This window comes from Ambystoma mexicanum, chromosome 6p (genome assembly GCF_040938575.1).
Source record: "Ambystoma mexicanum isolate Mex_15411 chromosome 6p, UKY_AmexF1_1, whole genome shotgun sequence".
Lineage (NCBI taxonomy): Eukaryota > Metazoa > Chordata > Amphibia > Caudata > Ambystomatidae > Ambystoma > Ambystoma mexicanum.
Window position 1 is genome coordinate 59,737,587 of NC_090935.1, and position 14,259 is coordinate 59,751,845.

Here is a 14,259-nt window from a genome sequence, read left to right on the forward strand (position 1 = left end):
AGCATTCAAGCGTGTTGTGTTCTAGTTCTGCCTCCAGTACATTGTGTATTGCTTCTTTAGTGACTTAAGTCCATGGCCAGTTTCTCCACCCGTCTTTTTGGTTTCCTATGCGGTCAAGTGGTGGGGCACAACAGAATCAGAGGTGAGACCACACCATCTTCCACTGCTGAACTTAAAAATAACGCTTCCCGAAGATAACAGTACAGCCATTGTAAACTGCCAGCTCCCAACACCAAACTGTTCAGAGTAGCAGCATGGAAAGCTCGATTCTAAAGATGCTAGAGCGGATACAGTCATCTGCCTGGCCCTCTAACCATCCCAGCAAATAAGCTTACTTTACATCCCTCTCTCGCAAGATCCTGCCTAGTGTCACCCCCATCATGACAACCAAACAAGGAACATTCAACTTCCCGCCGAAGGAAGTCAGCATGTACGGCTTTCCAAAGACACAATCCGTTCAAGATCTGTAGAGCAGCCCCATCCGAAGCATGCCCAAGAAGGGGACATCCTAGCATCCCATTTATCATGGACAGTTTGGTTTTGAAGTGAATTATTGCAATCTCGGTTATACCTTGCCGACACATGTTTCCAACCACCCGATACCCCCAATTGTCCTAGGTTTGTCCTTCAGAATAAGTATGGTATTCACTTTTTGGGGATAAAAACCGGCTATCATTGTGCTGGCATTTGAGGCCTGCAAAGTGGAAACCGGAGGGGCCATTGACCTGACCTGGCTATTGACCATGACTTTAACATTGATGGTCCTGCTAATATGGGGCCATTTGACAGTACTATCTGTGGAGCCACGTAATGGCAGGGCTTTCTGGATGTGGGTGTTCATCTTTTGGAGGGTGTAAGGTTCGGGACTTGCGAAGCTGCACTGGTGTGTGCCAGCGTGTATCTGTAGCACTTGACCCATGTAGTACAATGTTCCCTTTCCATTCTGCTTGGTCTTGCACAGCTGTGCTTCTCTTCCTTGGGCATCTCGGTCTTCTTTTAACTTACTGTGCTATTCAATGCTATTGTTCTTGTTTTGCAAATCTTTAACTTGCAAAGATCATACTAATGGATAATTCATTAGGTATCTTCTTGTTTCAGTTTCTTATCGTTTTCTTTTGTCTTGTTCTGTCCTGGTTTGAAATTGTCATCTTATTAGTCATTGCACCATCTCATTAATTTATGTAGAGCGCATTGGTGCACAGCGCTGTAGAAACAGAATAACTGGAGAATCGTATGCCTTGTAAGCAGAATTCCTGAATTTCATGAGCTTTTATAAAATAGCTAATTATCTAGGGTAAAATCACTGTAAGCACAATAGTATTACTAGGGTATACAGCACCGTTCTTCCCCACTCTCTCCTCCCATCTCCCATGCTCTACCCATCCTTCACTCTGTCAACTCATCTTGCACTCATATTGACCTCTTTGCAGCACAAGTTGCTACGAAACATGCACCTGTCACCTCTGCTCAACTCACCACCTTATCCAACCTCTCTCTTTCACTTGGCATCTTGCCAGCCTGTTACAAAACAGCCAGTCACACCTTTCCTCCCCAGCAAACCTTAATTCTACAAACCCGTCTCTCTCTCCTTCCCTATGTGGCAAGTCAGAAGGAGGACACAGACTCTCACATGACAGGCCTAACTTTCCCTATGACTATGCGCGATCCCTACCTACTTTACTAACTACAGTTCTCATCTATCAGATATGATTGTCCAAAGTAAATAGGTTTGCTGTCCAAAACGACCCTAACTGGCCCTGCCACTAAGAGAAAAATAACTTAAGATAAGGAGAATGACTCCCTTCCCCTTAGGGTACTACTAGTACCAGTCATCGATATACAATACACATGTAGTCTTCTTAACTCCTGTAGTGGGGAGTTGGACTTTTATTATTAATTATTATTATGGTTTTTATTGAGCATGGACCTCGCTCAGAGAAGCAACAGAGCGCTTTACAGAGGTATACAACAATACAGATCCATAACGGAGTGCTTTACAGAGGTATACAACAGTACATATGCATAACAGAGCACTTTTCAGAGGTAACAGATCAGATACACAGCATGGCACAGAGGAGGGGTACAGCTGTACTGGATGGTAGGGGGAGGGGTGGGCAGCGTCTAGCGAGTCAGGTGGTGCGAGGGGCGATGTGATGGCCTAGGTGTTGAGGCGGAAAGATTCCTTGAAGAGGTGGGTCATGAGTTCTTTTCTGATTTGTAGGAGCGAGTCTGATGCCGCCGGGGAGGCAGTTCCATAGTCTTAGGGCATAGGCAGAGGCTTGTTTTCTGTTCCTTTCCTTTTTGCAGAAGCAGATTTCAAGTCTGCACATGTCCTAGCTTCTGGTGATGAGCTGTCCGCCAGAGCCTGCTGAGTTTTTCCGCAAGGTAGCTGGGTGACTTGAGTGCAACTGCCTTATACATGATGCAGCAAGACTTGAATGTGATTTGTGCATGCAGTGGGAGCCAGTGAAGGTCGATGAGGGCCAGGGTAATGTGGTTGTATCTGCATAGACCCTTGATGAGGTGTGAAACCGCGTGTAGGACACTTCTCAGGGGCACAAGAGAGGACGACGGAAGGCCTTTGAGGAGTGCACTTCCCCCAGCCAGGTGGGATAGGACCAGTGCTTGAACAGCTGTCCGGAGGGAGGAAGGGCTTGACTTTCCGCAGGATGGAGAGCTGATTCCAAGCTGAGTTTTCTTAGCTGTGTGTCTTGAAGCAGAGGTGTTTGCTGAATATGGAACCAGAGGGATGTGGCACAGGAGGTGAGCTAATTTCTGAAGCCCTCAGAGCTCATGGTTGATAGCCAGGTATGTATGTCTGGGTGTTCAGTGTTGCTGGTGAAGAGAAGGAATTTGGTCTTGGAGGGGTTGACCTTCAAGTATGCACTAGACATCCAAGGCTGGATCAGCCAGAGGCATGTTTTGAGCCTATGGATGTCCTTGATTGAGTCGAACTTGAGATATAGAGGTGTGTCGTCAGAGTATTGGTAGATGCTGTGTGTGGCTAGGAAGGCTCCCAGCGGCTCCATGTATAGATTAAATACCACTGGGGAGAGAATGGAACCCTGCGGGATTCCACAGGTGACTGGTAGCATTTCCGATCTAGAGGAGTCCCTCTGAACAAACGGCTCGTGGTTGGCGAGGCAGGACTTCAACCAGTGTAGCACAAGGTTGCCGCTCCCCATACGCCGATGTAGGGCGTCCGAAAGCGCCTTGTGGTCTACTGTGTCAAAAGCGGCCGAGGAGAACCAGGGGAAGCCGTCATCAATGATGTTGAGGGAGTCGTCAACTACCTGTATTGTTGCTGTCTCCATGCTGCAACTGGGTCTGAACCTGGATTGGTAGGTTTGGAGGAGATTGTTGATGTCAATGTATTGCTTTACTTGTGCAGCTACGCTTTCTCGATGATCTTACCTAATGGGTTATGTGAAGATAGTTACCTAGGTTTTCAGGATCCAAAGTGGGTTTGCTTAGTAGAGGGAGGATTTGTCCTGTTTTTAGGGTCGATGTGAAGGTGCCTTGTGTTAGGGAGCTGTTAATGATCTCCAGGTAGGGAAGGAGAGCTTCTGCAGGGAGGAACTCAGGGATGGGTGCTGGGAGGATGTTGTCTGTATAAGATGTGGCTTTGAGCGCAAGCAGGGTTTGTACTAGGTCCTCTGTCTAAAGTGTCTTCAATGTTGTCCAGGTAGTGGAGATTTCACGAGGAAGGACGCGAGGTGGGTCTGTGGATGCAGAGCTGGAGTCTATGTACTGGCGAATCTTGCAGATTTTGTTGATGAAGGTGTTGATGGCAGTGGATTTTTCGATGGAGTGTGGTATGGCAGGGGCAGGTATCGGTTTGACCCAGTGCTTGACCACTTTGAAGAGGGCTTTGCTTTTGTTGTCGGGTTCAGCTATGGTGTTCTGAGAGTAGGAGGGCCTGGCTGTGCTGATGAGTTGTCGGCGGGTTGCTCAGAGTTCCTTGAGGAGCACCAGGTCGGATGCAGTCCTGGAACAGGACTAGGTTTTCTTGGTTCCTGATGACTCTTTTGATGAGGTTGAGTTTTTGCATGTACCAGGGTGCTGATAATTTTCGTTTGCAGGTGCGTTGCTTCCAAGGCGCGTGCCGGTCAATGGAGGCTGAAAGGGTAGTGAGTGCTTCAAGTAGAGTCGCAGTTCGGTCTGGGTGTTCGGTCCATGTAAGGTGGAGGTTGGTGAGGTCTTCTGCGAGGGCTTCCACTGGGAAGTTCTTGAAGGACATGAAGTTTGTGTCAAGGGTTTCTGCGTAGTGATTGACTGGCGTGGTGTGCAGGATGTTGAAAGGCACGGCTAAGTGGTCAGGCCAGTCAATCAGGTAAGGAGAGCTTTAGTGGATAGAAGGCAGTGCAGTGATGATTAGGTCAAGGACGTTACTTTTCTCGTGTGTTGGGTCTTTCATGTGCAGTGAGAGTATCGAGAAGACAGAGGAGAGCTTGCTTAATCAGTTTGGTGGGCTTGTTTCCTGGGAGGATGAAGTCACCTAGAAAGATGTTTTTGACGTGCGTGAGGGACATGGTGACCAGGTTGGTGAAGTCTCTGATGAAGGTGGTGTTGAGCTTGGGCATTCTGTAGATGAGATGGAAGATGACTGTGTCCATTGGGGAGAGCAGGAAGGGGCAGAAGAGGACTTCAAAGGAGCCAATGTTGTCAACAACCGCAGCCTGTCTTGTTCAGTCAGTCTCTGTATTGGATGCTGTAGCCGTTGGGGAAAAGGACATCTAGGATGTGGGAGGGGTGTGTCAGCCAGGTCTCAGTGATGAAGATGGTGTCAAGATCATGTGTGGTGGTGAGGTCGGTGATGTCTGTTGCATGGGTGATCGCTGAGCAGACGATAGCTGAGCTTCCTTTCTTCCCTTTCAAGCTCACGTCTCTTGGGTCACTAACCTTTGTGACTTGTTTCCTCTTTTATATATAGGAACATCCCTTTCTTTGTCTCTATCATCAAGTTGTTACTGTACAGGATGGCTGGTTAATGTGCCCCTTTCCAAGGGAATTCCTAACTCTGATTCTCTCTCTTTCTCCAGATTGTTAACCTCGATATCTCCCTGGCTTCGACTACAATTCCATTTTTCACTGTGATGAGTCAAGTGTGTGAAATAATGATCTTTGGATTTGCAATCTTCATATATACTTTGTCTCGAAGTTAACTTTTTGTAATTGTTTACTGTGCCGAGAAGCCAATATGGTATAATGATTGTCTTGTCTCACAACTCTTGTAGTACTTTGGCTTCAATGTTAACTTTCTTTCACATTCCCGACTGTGACGAGTTAGCTGGCGAAAATAATGATTGCTCTAAAACCTCCCATACCTCCCGCATTACCTTCGGTCTTGCATGAAGATGCTTCCTGAGGGTTTCAGTCTCTGTGCCATGTACGTCGTCTGTCCTCTGGCTTTCACCTCTGGTTTCTCTCTCCTTATCTCTTGGGCTTCCAGTGCTCGACCGCACACCTTGATGCCGTGAAACCTCCTGTTGCCAGTGGTGTTGGTGACGTTCCTCTAACCAGCTGTCCACCATGGATTAATTCCTGTGGTCTCGTCGCCACCTCTTTTTGGGCCCTGGCCCAGCTGCTTCTTCAGTGTTCGAGACCACTGCGAGTTTGACATTATGTATGGCCCTCGCAAGCAACTATGAAACTCACAAGCTTCCTTTCTCCATGCCAGCTGAGTACTTTGCTCAGCCTGCAGCTGCACCTCTCTCTCTGCATCAGATGCTGCTCTCTCTCTTCATCCACAGGACATACGTCTTTTAACGTACTTGTCCCATTATGCTGCACATCATGAATTAAAGGGACATGATGCTTTTCCATAGGATATCCTTTAGTAGTTTCTTCATCCCAGTTGTAACAGTTCATGTCTTCTGTTGTAATACATCCCATGTAGGCCATGGTATATTTAGCCTGAGGGAGTTCCTCTTGAGAATGGAAGTCCTTGTCCCCTGGAGGGGTTGTGGCAGGGGGATACAGGGAATCTCTCCCGGTGAGGTCCTACCTGCCTCTACTCCTAGGGAGGGTATTGCAGAGCGGACTCACCTGCCTAGTCTCACAAGAAAGGGCTCCCCCTTTGGTAGAAGGGACGAATTCCCTCGATTCGTCACACCCAACACTCGAGAATCCTCCAGAGGGTTGTCTTCTACTGCATAGTCAGCTATATCAAGGTACACCCACTTTCTGACCACCCCCCCTTCTAGGTTCTGGTCCAAACACTCCCTGCAAATGCTCACATCCACATTGCTCATTCTCTTATCACTGCCCAGCACTCTTGCCTCTTCTCTATTTTCATTCTTGTGGACATTTAGGCTCTTTGACACTGGATTATCCCTCCCTCCTTCAAACTCTTTTCCACCTCAGTTTGAACTCGACTGGGTGTCTTCCTATCTCTCTCACCACTCCTCCATTTCATGGGACTCCACCTCTTTCTCAGTAGTGTTCCTCAAGGATCAGTCTTAGATCCACTTCTCTTCACATCATACATCATAACCTCCTGCAAAATAATGTCCTCCCTGGCATGTAACTTTCACCTCTTTCCTCAGATATTCTTCTCATTCCCTTTCTTCACCTTTGCAATCTCTGCAAGCATTAACTGTTCTGGATGGCTTTACGCTGCCTCGTGCTCAAATCTTCAAAGACTGAAGTCGCCTTTATCACTACCTCCAACACCAATCCCAAACGCCCTCTCCCTGACCATCACAGCACATGTCTCACAACCTTGCGGTTGTCTTTGACGGCAGCTTGAAAGTTCACTACTATTGCAGCCAGTCTCAACTTCCTGACATTAAAGAAAGCCACCCACATCTCACGCACCACTCAACTAAAACCCATATCTCAACATGTTGGTCGATCCCTCTTTTTTGGCACACATCAAAGCCCTAAAGCTTGCAGCAAGCACTTATTTCAATCTACGCTGATTATTCCTAACCTCTACCCATCGTCACCACACTGGATGGGCGGACATTTGTAAAGACGGGGGGGGGGATCTGTACTCCTGCCCTCTATATGGCAGAGTAGAAGCAGAGAGTACCCCTTCCAAGGTTCTCTATAGGGTAGCAATGGATGGGAAACCAAGGCTTAAGCTCCCAGTAGGTGATGCGGGCTGATTCTTAAGTAGAGTGTAGGGCCAAAGCACCCCACAAAGGAATGGCCACACACTATGTTATGTGCCAACAGTTCTTAAAATAAAATAAGGTTCAAGATATATACATCAATTAATAACACACTTTGTACTCTGGCAATTCTATTATGGCAAATATATACAATGTTTATGTGGTACCACAATAAGTTATTGACTCCTTTAAAATGCATCAACTGCAGGCAGTTATAATGGCATACAAATCCTATGACAATGTGTATCAGCATAGATCATAGATCAGGAAGGAAGGCAAGTTAGTTTAAACAATGGCAGAATGTTTCCACCTCACCAAGGCACAATTCTGAGTGAGGGTCACTCCGCCTGGGCAACCTGTAATAAATAGTATTAACACGCCCAGTCCATTAATGTTTAAAGAGTCTTGTTTCCTGGTAAAAATGTTCAACTACCCCGATGTACCAGAGTTGGGTGTTGACGATCGGGACTCGACTACGGCTGGATTTTGGATCTTCACTTGTCAGTGTCTTTGTGGACTTCGGGTGGCGGAAACTCACTGGTGAACTTTCCTCGGTCGTCGACGACCTCGGCTTTCTCCGGCGGGAAAAGCGGTGATAGTGTTGGCAAGGGAGCCCTTCATTCAATGTTCTTATGCAAGGTGGAACTGCGCAGCTTTGGTCATCGAGCAGCACAGCATTAAGCTGTCCCTGCTTCTGGGCAACACGACTCGAAGGGCTTCCACCGGTTACAGAAATCCTCCAAACCCTGGTTGACAGCAATGGACTTCGACAGCCTCACTGTCCTTGTGCTTTACTTCAAGATTTCTCGGCGGACCCCAAATCTGGTCAATAGCCTTTCAGGACGGACTAACAGGGTGCCTTGATGAAGATCAGCTTCTGCACGATGTTCCCTCGTAGCTCAGAGAGAGGTTTCCGAGCCATATCCTTTCTTGAATTAGTCCTCGAAAGACTCAACAGCTTTCAGATTTCGTCAAAGGAAAGCAGCAGCAATTCTTCTTCCAGCTGGGCTTCAAGTATAAGCAGCTTCAAGTTTCAACTTCACGTTCTGAACAAATTGGGAAGTGAGAGGTCCCTATATATACACATCTGTCCCTCATTCACTCTGCTGAGCCAAGCTCACTCAGCCAATCAGACAGAAGGGCACTCAGGCAGGCAATCAGGCTCACTGTGCATTCAGGCCATTCACTTCCACCCAAACACCGATAAAAAGGAATGCAGATTGGGGCAATCACTCAGCCTTTCAGCACACCACACTGCATTCATGTAAGTTTCAGGCAGGGATGTCGCCTTCATTGTGTCACACACACAGAAACCAGACACCCATAACACGGAATGCATATTGGTCACACACTCCATTCACCCAGGTCCCACCCCAAAGCTGTACCCTCAACACAGTCACTGGGAAGGCTCCAGCTGGTCCGGTCTTTCCCACAATACCATATATGGTTCTTCCACCCAACAGCCAGTCAGGGAAAGGACAGAGTCAGGGCTTCCAGGGACTTTGGGAAACAAGGTAACAGGCAATAGAAACCAAGAGGCCATCTTGCCTTCTATCAGGAATCCATTGATTCTTACGGCAGGGCATGGGAATCCCAAAATGGAGGATACTCGGAGCACCTGTCAAATTCAGCATGGAACTACCACCAGCCCATACCCTGCTCTGCGGGCAACACACGGGTGCCCAAAAACATACAGTAGTGGTACAGGGTTGTACCCCAACCCATGGATGCCATAAAGGTATCCCAAGGGTCTCTGTTCACTACAACCAAAAAGAGGAAGAGCTGCAAAGCCGGGAGTCCCAACTGGACTTCTGTGAAGAAAACAACACAGAACACACATATGGGAGTACAGGACAAGGACATGGAGGCCCTGTCCCTCCAATGCGTTTCCAGCATCAAAACATGCAGAATGGCTCTATTTAAATTCCGTCTACTCATTAATATTCCTTCCTTGGTATTGCCCCCACTACCTGACTGAATGCATCTCACTGTACTCTCTTTCTCAAACTCTCCTCTTCTTGGCTCTTCACAGGTCATGCATGAGTCCAGCCTCGCTCATGCCTCTTTCCCAATTTCTTTTCTCTACTTGCCGTACAATATTTCCATCCACGGGCCATTACAACCATCTCTCTTCAGTGGAGCTCTTTAAAACAACACTCAAACTACACCTGCTAGCGATGGATATCCCCCCCGACCGCTTTTAACCTCCTATACAAACTAATAGCCCAACCTATCCCTCCTGCATTATGCTCTCAGGACCACTCTATATAATGTGTAAATATGTAAATGATGGTCTCAGGCTCTAAATGTTAATATTATGTTGTCCTGTACCTTGTATATGTTCCCACTTCCCCACCTGCTATACATCATATAATACTGCAATGCCCTCATGTAAATGCACCTTACTCTTGGAATGGCTCCAGGGCAACACATTAGAAATTTGAATGAAGGAATGTTTGTCTATGTTAAATATATTGTACAACCCTTAAAGGGTAACTAAGAGTATATGCAAATACAGGTAAGCAATTTGGTTTCAGTAGATCTCAAATTTGTGAAGGTAATGTTGTTTAGGATGTAGGTAGGTACAACCAAGGCTATCAAATAAGAGGTTTACTAAAAAGGTGCCCCATGGGTACCTCAGGACCTGTCTCGTCTCAATCACAGTTGGTTTTCTGATGCTGCCAGTGAACACGCAGGTCCAGAACCAGTTAAAGGCCAGCAATGCTGGTTCCCAGACCCCAAGTCTCCTGTGTCAGTAGGGTAGCAGCTACCAGAAAATGCTTAATCAAGGACTGCTGTGAAGTCACTGAAGGTGAATTCTAGTTGATGGTGAAGAATTAGTGAAGCTGTCTGGTGCACTGGGAACACGCCCCCTGTGGTGGAAAGTTCAGAAAGGGGCCAGCAAAGCAGTGCAGGTGGGAGAAACCCTCAGAGTGCCAACAGTCACTTGGTGCTTAGTTGTAGCTCTGTCTCTTTAGCAGCTACAGGTCTCAGACATTGTTGTTACCAGTGTGGTACTGTCATCAAGGCTGGGCCGTCTTCTGGTCCTGCTGGGTCAACAGGAGTGAGCACTAGACTCATTCTGACTCTGGTGCCATACAGCCATTACTGGGACAGATCGTGGCCATCTGGGGGTAAGGGGTCATGAAGGTTTGCAGGATCAGGCAGGTCTCTATACAAATCCAGTTTCCGTGCTTCTGGAATCATCCCAACATTCTATAAAGTAAGGGAGCAGGCTCTCATATTATCTGGAAATTTGTGCATAGGATTAAAACTAGGCTCCATTCACTGGAGTGCATCTATCCAAACATTCTGAGTAGCGCTGAATCAGTGGGAGCCGCCATAGTCAGCTTTTGCCAAGTTCTTCTTACAGACATGGATTTTGACTGCAATCCAAAGCACAATTCACTAAATGTTCATACTTGGTCCTAGCAAATGTAGCCCTCACTCTGCTCAATCTTACGGAAAGTGCAGAGTGGCAGGACTCTGCTCTAGATTTTAATATGCCGTTTCAAGTAGATACCCCAAGAGAATAGCACGATGTACACCACTAGAATTACAAAAGGCTGGTGGATCCCACTCTGCCAGCTGTTCGAGGAAATTTACATAAGGAACCATGTATTCCTGTTGAGGCCTCAGGTGAAAGCTCACCAGGGAATACAATGTGTAAACAGGTGAGGCCCCTGTATTTTTAGCATGAAATAAAATAAAAAGAGAGGCTCCTTAGCCCAGAGTGTCAGAAGAACAAGTTACTCTCTTACCTGGTAACGTTCTTTCGATGGGATGGTCCGACGACGTATTCCATATCTATGACAGGGTGGGCAGTCATAATTTCGAAAAAAAAATGTCGACAGACAAAAATATCGACAAAAAAATGTCGACTTTCGTTTTTTTAAATTATATATTTATTTTAGGGGTTCGGGAATTTAAAAAAAGGGAAAAATTTTAAAAAAAATGTTAAAAAAGGGGGGTTGGGGGGGGAACCCCCCCATTTTGAAAAAAAAATGCATTGAAAAAAAAGTCGACATTTTTTTTTTCGAAATTTTGACTTTCGACATTTTTGTTGTCGAAATTATCACTATGAACCCTATGACAGTAATCACCACAGCTGTGCTGCTTCGGAACATTTTCGGCACCTGCGTCGATGACGTCGATACGCTGTCCTCGAGGGCCTCCGTCGAGCCGACGTCACCGGATGTTATAAGTAGGACGCACGACGCCTGTAGCTTCAGTTGTAGTTTTTTCCCCAGAACGTGTGGCACCAAACCACTGCCAGTATGACCACAGAAAGCCTTGCGCAAACGTAAGCTGCAATCAAATAAGAAATTCTGTAGCAGGGCTGGTAGGGAGGGAGCAATATGGAATACGTCGTCGGACCATCCCATAGAAAGAACGTTACCAGGTAAGAGAGTAACTTGTTCTTCGAGGGGATTGAGTCCTCCAACGTATTCCATATCTATGACAGACTCCTAAAGCAGTACCAACGTATATAGGAGGGAAAAAGAATTTAGAATATAGAAATTTAGAATTCCCAATCAAATTGCAGAGTAAAGGACCGCCTTGCCAAAGGCCAGATCCTGCCCATGGATAGAATCTAGGGAGTAGTGTAGTACAAAAGTATGGACCGAAGCCCAAGTGGCTGCTTCACAAATGTGAACAGTACCCACTTGCAGGCCCCTGTGGGCCAACGAAAGCAAAAAAGACAGAACCACAGGAATGTCACAAGAAAAAGGATCCACATTCTTAACCCTGCACCAGTCGCAGAACTTTCTCCAACGGTACAGGGACTTTGTTGCCGACCGTCTGGCTGGCTGAAATCAACACCTCCATCACGTCTTCAGGGAGGTCCCAATCCTTATACCTCAACCTTTCAGAAGCCAAGCGTGAAGGTTGAGGGATCTGACCTCTGGATGGAGAACCTGACCCCCCCCTCCCGTGAGAGCAGGTCGTCTCGGTAGGGAAGACGACGTGGAGGGCAGATGGACAAGTCGAGAAGTCGAGAAGGTCCGGGTACCACATCCTCCGAGCCCAAGCCGGAGCAATGAGGATCATCCGGGAACTGAACCTCTGTAACCTCTGCAGCACTTGCGGGATGACGGGACTAGAGGAAACGCGTACAGCAGTGGGAAGGAAAACTCCACCATGAACGCGTCTCCTAAGGCTCCTTTTGGAGGAAATTCCCGTGAGCAGAACCTTTCGCACTTCCGGTTGACACTGGAGGTGAAGAGAGCCACCTGAGGGGTCCCCCAAAGGGCGAAGATCTCCAGGAGTATCTGCTGAGCCAGCTCCCACTTGTGAGAGACTGCGCTCTGCCTGCTCAGAGCATCCGCCGTCTCGTTTTCGTCTCCGGCCAGATGAACTGCCGAGATCGAAACTTCCTGCTGGATGGCCCAGAACCAGAGCTGCATCACCTCCCTGCAAGTGACCCTGCCCCCCCACCTTTTTGTTGAGGTAGTGCAGAATCAGGACATTCTTTCCTCGCACAGTCGGCAGAAGAGCCTTCAGGGCAACCGCTGACTGTCAACTCGTTGGCATGAGCTCCCCATCCCGTGAGGGATGCGTCCGTCATGATCGTCACCTCTGGCCAGGGTAGCCAAAAAGGAGCCCCCTACATCAGATTGCCTTCGACGGCCCACCACAGAAGGTCCTGGGCGACCGAGGGCGGCACCTTTACGGGGTCCGACATCCTGCCGGAGGACTGCGACCACTGCATCTTGAGGGCCCACTGCAGAGATCTCATCAGCAACCTGGCCTCCGGCACCAGAAGAATGCAGGATGCCATGAGGCCGAGCAACCCCAAGAACTGCCACATCTGCTGAATGTGATGAGCCCTCACCTGGGGAGGAAAACACTGCCCCAGGGATGTGTCGAGCACTGCTCCGATGTACTTGAGCCGCTGGGTTGGCGTCAAATGGGACTTCTTTAAGTTGAGGGAGAAGCCCAGCTTGTGAAGGGAGTGGCAGGTGACAGACAGATGATCCAGGACTTGCTCTGGAGAGCGCGCGCTGATCAACCAATAGACGTGGTGGACGTGACTCCCCCGTTTCCTGAGATACACTGCCACCACCACCATGAGCTTGGTGAAGACCCTTGGGGCAGAAGTCAATCCAAACGGCAGGACCCGAAACTGAAAGTGCAAGTCGCCAACCGCAAACCTCAGGTACTTCTTGTGCTTTGGATGGATCGGCACATGAAAATAAGCGTCCTTGAGGTCGAGAGACACCAACCAGTCCTGAAGTTGAAGGGCCTGGAGGACTTGAGAAAGAGTAACCATCTTGAACTTGTCCTTCCTGAGGAGCTTATTCTAACCACGCAAGTCCATGATGGGTCTCAATCCCCGTCTTTCTTCGAAATCAAAAAATAAGAGGAATACCATCCCTTGTTCCTCTCCGCTAAATGCACCAGTTCTATGGTGCCTTTCTCCAGCAGGGATTGAATTTCCTGCACAAGGAGCAGATCCGGACTCTTCAAAGAGAGATTCCCTGGTGGATTGTCGTGAGGCCTCTGCCGGAAAGGAAGACAGTAGCCGTGGGCTATGATCTCCAGAACCCACACATCTGAAGTAATGGCACGCCACTCTACAAGATTCTGCGCCAGCCTTCCCCCAACCGGCGAACCATGGGACATGGCCTCATGACTGAGCTGAAGCGGCTGCGGCAGTACCCGAGGGCAAAGAGGCAACTGCCCGAGCGGCCTTGGCACCATGAGTACCCTGTTTTCCACCTCTGGCACTCCTACGGTGGCCCCTTTGACTTGCAGCACCTCTCGATTTACTAAAGGATGAGTAATATCGAAAGGAACCTCCCCTCCATTGCTGTCCCCTAGGACGAAAAGGCAGAGGTTGTCGAACTGCAGCGCTCAACGACTTTGCTGCAGCTTTGGAGGTCTGCAACCTCTCAAGGCTCTCGTCAGCCTTGCTGTCAAAAAGATGTTCACCATTCAAGGGCATGTTGAGGAGCCGGGCCTGCACATCTGGAGCAAACCCTGACTTCTGCAACCACGCAAACCTGCCTATTACTTTGCTCGCCGCCATGGACCGGCTGACACAATCCGCCATGTCCAGACCCGACCGAATTTACACATGGCATCCTTGCCATCCTGTACAATAGCAAGAAAACCATCCCGTTCCTCCCCTTCGGGA

The 14,259-nt window shown here is 48.2% G+C and overlaps 1 protein-coding gene across 3 annotated transcripts in view; it reads left to right on the forward strand.

Annotated features, from left to right (window-relative positions):
• Nucleotides 1–14,259, forward strand: part of LOC138511206 (sialic acid-binding Ig-like lectin 12) — a 515,336-nt gene that overhangs the window by 436,405 nt on the left and 64,672 nt on the right. The window lies entirely within an intron of this gene.